Below are 7,278 nucleotides of genomic sequence, written 5' to 3' on the forward strand. Positions count from 1 at the left end.
GCCGCGGGGGCGCCGAGGTGAGCTGCGGGCCGGCGCGGGCGGGGTGGGCAGTGCAGGAACAGATTTCACGGGGCGGCCGCGAAGTGAAAGCAGAAGTGTCAGCCCTGCCCGGGGAAGCCTCCCCAGGTCCCCCGAAGCGACGGGGACAGCCGGTCCGTCCTCTCCTTCTAAGAGAAGCCCCCGCTGCTTGCACACCCGCGAGTGCGCGCGCACACCGCACCCGGACGCGCCGCGTTCACCTGCTGTGGACCTGAACAGCCCTTTTCAAAAGACACAGGCCCGAGACGCACCCTGCAGGGCCTGGCAGGTGAGAGGGAGAAATTACCCACTTAGAGCACCTTATAGGAACGATTGTGTCAAACTCTTGGACCACGACACCATGCCTAGTGCGTGACCTCTAAGACAAAACTAATAAGGTAAACAAAGCCTATCGGTATATAAGTTTTCTTGTGGTCTTTAAAAATAGACCATGATGGAGCCGTTTGCCCTGATTTATATAGGTCTGTCCGGAAACTCGAACAGGGCTCAATGATACAGGGTTCGGTGATCAAGATTTAAGACATTTTCACGAATTTTGTTCGATAGAGGTTTTCAGCATTGCAACTTATTAAGTGACTCTGTTTAACGTCAAGATTTTTTTCAGTGACTCTGTTTAACGCCAAGATGTTTTTTCACTAACTCATAACCTGAGACAATGGTTTTGATGTTACTACAACACATAACTCGGCATCGAAATGTGCTACAAACTGACGGCCTTTATACATACCAACGCTTGAGCCCCAGAGGTTCAGAAATTATTTTTCTAGCAGAATTCTCCAACTGAATATTCTTGAGTAGTTTAAACTGCAGTAGTGTTTGTTAGAACTTGAAAAGGGAAACTTGATTAAAACTGAAGCCTTTAGCTGAAGGATGTCATGTTCTTGATTTTAATATTGTGCTTTCTAGAGACACATCTTTTTACTGTTTGATGCGCTAAAAAAATTATGTAAATAATTTAAAGCAAAGTAGTGTTTTTAGCTTGTAAACTTGGGAAGACAGGAAATAAAAAGATTCGCTTCTTGTAGTAGTTTACATTCATCACGTCATTAAATAGGTTTTATATATGTGAATCTATGGAGTGCAGACATGAAAGCATTCATCTGTGTTAATATACTTGCAACGCCTAACGCCCTCCCTGGCTCGATTTAATAAAATACCCAGACTGCAGCTCCTGGGCATACTTAGAACACACAGGAAGACCCTCCAGACACCTTTGACGCTGGAACTGAAATACTGCTTACTGTGAAAATAACCACTTCTAAACAGATTGCAAAACTTTTTAAAGAAAAGGAGTATAATTTTACTAGGAATAGGTTGTGATTTGAAAATCTGTTCTCTTTGGAAGCTTGGGTTTCACTGTGTGTTCTGCAGTGGGCACTCAGGCTGAGTCAATGCCCCTGTTTTTCAAACCTGGTCAGTTAATAGTGGAGTGTACCCGTGAAAACAGCCGTCCCCTTGACAAGCAGTGCTTGCATCTTCGCAGTTCCTTTCCACTTCTTCACTGGGACCTTCGGGGGTCACTGAGTGGCAGTTGGTCCAAGCGCAGTCTGAAATAGTCAGAATTTTAGATTCGGTGATCATATCCCTTACATTTCTGTTATCGTGGCGGTGAAACCAATGGATGCTATTTTGAGAAACTAATATGCATGCAGGTTGCTGGCACTGCTGGTGCTTCAGACGTCTGTGTCTTTGCTGAAGTGACTGCCTTGACTTTGAGGCAGTGCCCCTTGTCTAGGGAGATGGGTATAGATAAGACAGTAATCTTGGACCATCAACCAGCAAGGCCTTATTTTTTTAACCTAATTTACAAAAGGTATTCCCCTGTTCGGAAAAGGTGAAAGTGCTACCTTCTATGGGGAAGTGGTTATTTCATAACCTTCAATTAATTAGAACTTGAGAGAAGTTTTTTTTTTTTTTTTAAAGTAGGCAACCTTATAAAACAAAAATTTAAAATAATTCCCTCTGTTTCCATGTGGATTTTTGATAAAGTACTCACAGGATCTTTTCACCTACAGAGCTTATTACTAGACGTACTCTAAGCATGGAGGTGACTGCACTAGGAAGTGTACCTTGACATGCAGTTGTTTAACCCGTAGAGAAATACCACTCAGATTCAGCCCGGCTAGTCTGCAGCCTGAACCGGAACCACAGCAGCGTGGATGGATACCATCCGAACAATGGCTATACAACGTGTCTCATGAATGTGTCTTACTATTAGCAGGAAGGCTGTCGGGTTGGCCTATTGGTCTTTTGAGGCTAGTGAGAGTCGTATAATATGGTAGTGGAATTACTATGCTAGAAAGGAGAAGGAAGAATGGAACAGGAGGCATGGAGGACGCTGACTGTCTGCTCCGATATTTACCTTAATGTCTGACCAGAGTTCACTAACAGCTGCTGCTTAGTGACCAGTAAACCACGAAGCTGCTTTCTGTGCATTCATTCTTATGTATGCTCTTGCACCTCCCATAAGTACTGAACTCAGTTCTCACGCTCTTAATTCATGTGCTTAGGAACGAGTAGGTGAGTCTCCGAAGCATACATATCCCCTTGATTGGACTGCTTAGGAAACCTGGTGGGTTTCAAAAGAATTAGGGCATTCAATTTTGGGTAAGGCTTGAACCTTGTGGGATAGTCTTGCAAGTCAGTGGCTCCCTGTCAGCTTTTAAAAAAAAAATCATAAAAGATTAATAGTTAAAACCACATAATTTGGTAAGAGTGGGATAACCACGCCTCTTATCTTTGTAACACTTCATTAATGAGTGTCCGCTACCTTGCTGTTCCATGAAAAGAGAAAGAGTAATATTCTTTTCATATGATGAAAGTGCATTGTATCTTTTGTTTCTGCTGTTTTAGATGGTATTCCTAGGTGCAGGCTAATAGGTTATCCTTCAGATTTTCAGATGAGGTTGGTAGATCTGGCCTGGAGGTCAACCAACAGTCTAGAAAATAAGCTGTAAAATAAAATTGCGTTGCTTTCACTATGAATACTTTAAGCCCTATCCATTTTGTACAAAATAAATAATAGGCATGATTTATTAAAGATTATATAGAAACTTTAAGAACATAGATTATGGATGAAAATATATGTTAGTATTCTAAAAAGAAATCCATTATTATTCTCTCCTTATATTTTCTATAGTAACTAACAGATTTGATGATAAATAATACAAGTTTCATCTCTTTTAATGTGCTGCCTGTTTTAAAATTAATAATGCTGTGTGTCATAACTTACCATTACAAATTAGCTTATTACTTTTCATTTATCTTTCTTAATTAGACCAATAATGTTATAACCAGCTTTTATTCTAACCCATACTTTTAACAGATTTAAATAGTTTTAAACTATCTATAATCTTATTTCTTCAAACTGTGAAAATAATTTCAACTGAGCTTTAATGAATGATGTAAATATTCTATGTGGTTTATTTTAAAAACAGCCTAAAGTATTAAAAAATGAGACAAGAAAGGAAAAGCTACTTAAAAGAATAAAATCCTATTGTTTCAACTAAAAAGAAATACTATCTAATCTATGCTGACAAAGTAAGAAATCTCTGTGGCTTAGAATTATGCCTACTGGTTCATAGTAAAGCAGTCAGTAACTATGTGTTGGATGAATGAATGGTACTAGGTATTTATTTTAGCAGGCACCAGTTTTTTGTATTTTTTCTTTCTTTTTAAAAATTTTACAGTAGGGCATGTGTGCTTGCAGGGGAGACAGAGAGAGGGAACATGAGAAATCCCCCCCACTCCCTAGGACGGCCGTGTCGATCCCTTCCTCCTCTTAGGATTTTGAGCATGGATGCACACGCCAACGTGCTTTGCTTTGTTTTGTTTTGTTTAAGAGAGGTTTTTGCTATATGACATGTGTACTCACTGGAAAGACAGAGAGAGACAGAGACAGAAAGCAAGAGATCATCCCCCCTCCCCGGGATGCCCACGCCACAGTCCCTTTTTCTTAAGTCTCAGGATCTTGGGCATGTACACACACACACTTGGTATGAGTTTAAGCTGCTGGGTTCAGGACTCGAACCACAGTCAACTACATGGGAGTTCGTTGACGTAACCATTACACCATCTGCTGCTCCCAGCGCCAGCGTGTTTTCAAGCCACTGAGTCCAGGGCTAGAACTTCACAGTTGGCCATGTGGGATCCCTGCCACTTGCTGGCCCAGGGCAGCCTTTTCATATTGGTAGCAAAAAATGCTTTTTGCCCTGCCTTCTGGAAAGAAAGAGGCCAAAAAGTAATTTGAGCTTCTTGGATTGTTCCTAGCTATTGTTAGCTAACAAGTAATTTACTAAAAAGTATCTTTTGCCTTCCAGAGGGAAGCATTTTATTCTGAAAAGAGGTGTTTATGAGCTGGGGGAAATAGTGCCCATCCTTTGCAAGGGGATTAGAGGCAATTGTTAAATGAGATAACAAAGTAATTGCCATGATAAAAGGTGCTCCTACCAGGGGAAAAGGTAACTTTTTGGTTTATAGTATTTATATTCCTTTGAAACTGTAATCTCAAGACTAGTTATCTCCAAAAAGAGGAAACAATGCCACAAGGACTACTTTGTAATCTAAGGATTGTTAGTGTCTATCTAAATTAATCAACCAAAATGTGAAAACAAAGTAAGTTATGACCTCCAGAATGAAATGCTTGCCACCCATAAACTGGGACTATTAAAAGTTACTAGACAGGAGCCTCGGGAGCATGGGGGCAGTTACCAGAGTTTAGTACCCTTTCATTGTTTAATGACTTTGCAATAATGACTTTGCAACTCTGTAAAACCTGGGGTCTCAGGGCATAATTGTATGCCCTCAGTTGTAGCATTTTCAGAAAATTAACCTCTGACCATGTATTCTTTGTAGACACAATTCGTGACATTACATATGTCTTCCAGACTACAAAAGAGTAAAATGTCCCATCTTTGTATCATTGTGTCCCCAAGGAGTCCTAGGAGGTCTTTGTGAGAAGACAGGCCTGTTTTATTGAATGCCACTAGTACTTCGCTCTGCATAAGCCAAACAAAGCTATAATTTTGTTCCAACCTTTCTGATGGATGAGGGTCACCAGTGTTTCCAGGACAGATTTTTTTTTTTTTTGCTAACTTGAACTAAAGAAAGGGTAAGACCTGTCTGAAGTTAAGTATATCTCTACAGAAAGAGTTGAATTAACATAATAAAAATATTTAGACAGTTAATAAATTTCATTTGTCAAAGTAGCAGTTATTGCAAAAAATTATTATTGTCATCATTTCTTATTTATCATGCGATTGCAGCTAAACACACTGCCATGGTTCAGGGTCAGGCACCCCTGCTTCATTTATCCCAGGTACCAAAGTCTCATGGGCATCAGGCATACAAGAAGAAAAATTAAAAGCCATGGCAGACTCCCTAATCAACATACCTGTTGATTGGTTCTGTGCCCAAGCCTGCAATACATTTAAAGAGTGAAAATAAATTACGAAATTGTCTTAGAAAATTCACCTTTAAGATAGGAATTTTAGGAATGAGAAAATGACTATTTTGGGATGTTTCAACATGACTCGTGTTTTGTTGATATTTGAAGAACTTCTTTGTCTACCATTTCTTAAGTATAGGTTTATTTTGTAGAGTTTAACCATTGATTGGTATTTGTGGGGTTGTAAAAAGGTTTGGCGGAGAGAGTCCTTTATAAAGTTAAGACTTGAACATGTTCATTTATTAAAATAAAGCAAAAATTCTATAAAGTTCATCAGAATGTCAGAGAAAAGGATAAATTCTGTATCTCATGGTTGAGAAGGGGAGAGATCGTAATGAAAGGAGTAGGAGTGGTTGCCCATAAACGGAACTTTTTTGCAGGTTTTTCTTTTAGTTTGCTCTAAGGCACATGCACTTGCTGGGCTAGAAAGAGACAGAGAGTGAGAAAACACCCCCAGGGCAATGGCCATACCGCAGTCCCTTCTCTCAGAATTTTGGGCATGCACATACATGTGCCCGGTATGTTTTGCAAGCCTCTGGATTGAGGACTTGAACCACAGAGTCAGCTTTGTGGAATCTAGCCACGTTATCTACCACTCCTCCTGGCTGGCTCTATCTTTAAAAAAAAAAAAAAAAAGCCAGAAAGCAGGTGCACTTGCTGGAGTAGGGGGGAGGACTGGAGAGAGGGAGAAAACATCTTCTAACAGGGCATTGTTACACTGCAACCTCCCCTGCATTTCTCCTTCCCACCAGGATTTTGGATACTCACACAAGCTGGCATGTTTTTCCAGCTGCTGGGACCAGGATTTGAACCACAGTAAGCCATGTGAGATCCTGTTTTCTATGCACAGTGCTTACCCACTGCCCTATGATGCCACCTGGATTATCTGTGGGTTTTTTTTTTTCCTTGTTTCTGTTTTTTTGGAGAAGTTTTTGCTGTAGGACATGTGTGCTCACCAGAAAGACAGAGAGAGACAGAGAGACAGAAAATTAGAAACCACGCCCCCCCAGGGGGGATGGCCACACCACAATCCCTTCTCCTCCATTCTCCTCTCGGGATCTTGGGCACGCACGCACACGCACCCGGCATGAGTTTAAGCCACCAGGTCTGGAACTCAAATCACTATCAACTATATGGGAGTCCAGCGATGTAGCCATTACACCATCTGCTGGCTCCCCCCAATTATATTCTTAATAAACTGAAAGCAATGGACATTTTCCCACGTTCTGAAAATGCATTAGAAGTCATTTGTGATTAAGCACACATCAGTACATCAGCACAGCTGGGAAATTAACACTAAAAGCATGGCAACAGAGAAATGCATTTTCTTGCCCTCCCGTCAATCAGCATTCATTTGACCTGCCTTTATGTTTTCTATGTATTTGCCCAATTTCCCATTTCAGACATTTAACACGCATACCTTAAAACCTTTCAAATATTTCCGGACTACTTAAAATACCGCGTTCTCAGTCACACGTGCTGCGGGCCCAGCCCTTTTCATGACGGGTGAGGGGAGCATCCCGATTCTCTCAGGAAGCCTGCGGTGCTCGGCAGACAGAGGCCAGTACACGTCCTGCAGAGAGGCAGTCCAACCCTGTGTCGATGACTTCCAGGGAAATTGTGCGGTATTGATTAGATATCTGTTAAACTGAAGGGGTCCAGCCATTCCGGACAGGTCACAGAAACCACTCATGTAGTTGCTGAAGCACTCACGTATCTTCACATAGATGTCCCCGTCAGTGTGCCAGTGCTCGATTTATCATTGTCCCCGCACCACCACCCTGGCTGCTGAA

The 7,278-nt window shown here is 41.3% G+C and overlaps 1 protein-coding gene across 1 annotated transcript in view; it reads left to right on the forward strand.

Moving 5' to 3' along the window:
- The first annotated feature begins 76 nt into the window (after nt 1–76).
- The window catches only part of NFKB1 (nuclear factor kappa B subunit 1), a 124,575-nt gene continuing 117,373 nt past the window's right edge, over nt 77–7,278 (forward strand). Inside the window, exon 1 of the mRNA XM_027772931.1 lies at nt 77–307. The gene's annotated coding sequence lies outside the window, so the exon portion shown is untranslated. The remainder of the gene's footprint in view (nt 308–7,278) is intronic.

This window comes from Tupaia chinensis, unplaced genomic scaffold, assembly GCF_000334495.1.
Source record: "Tupaia chinensis unplaced genomic scaffold, TupChi_1.0 Scaffold000315_1, whole genome shotgun sequence".
Classification (NCBI taxonomy): domain Eukaryota; kingdom Metazoa; phylum Chordata; class Mammalia; order Scandentia; family Tupaiidae; genus Tupaia; species Tupaia belangeri.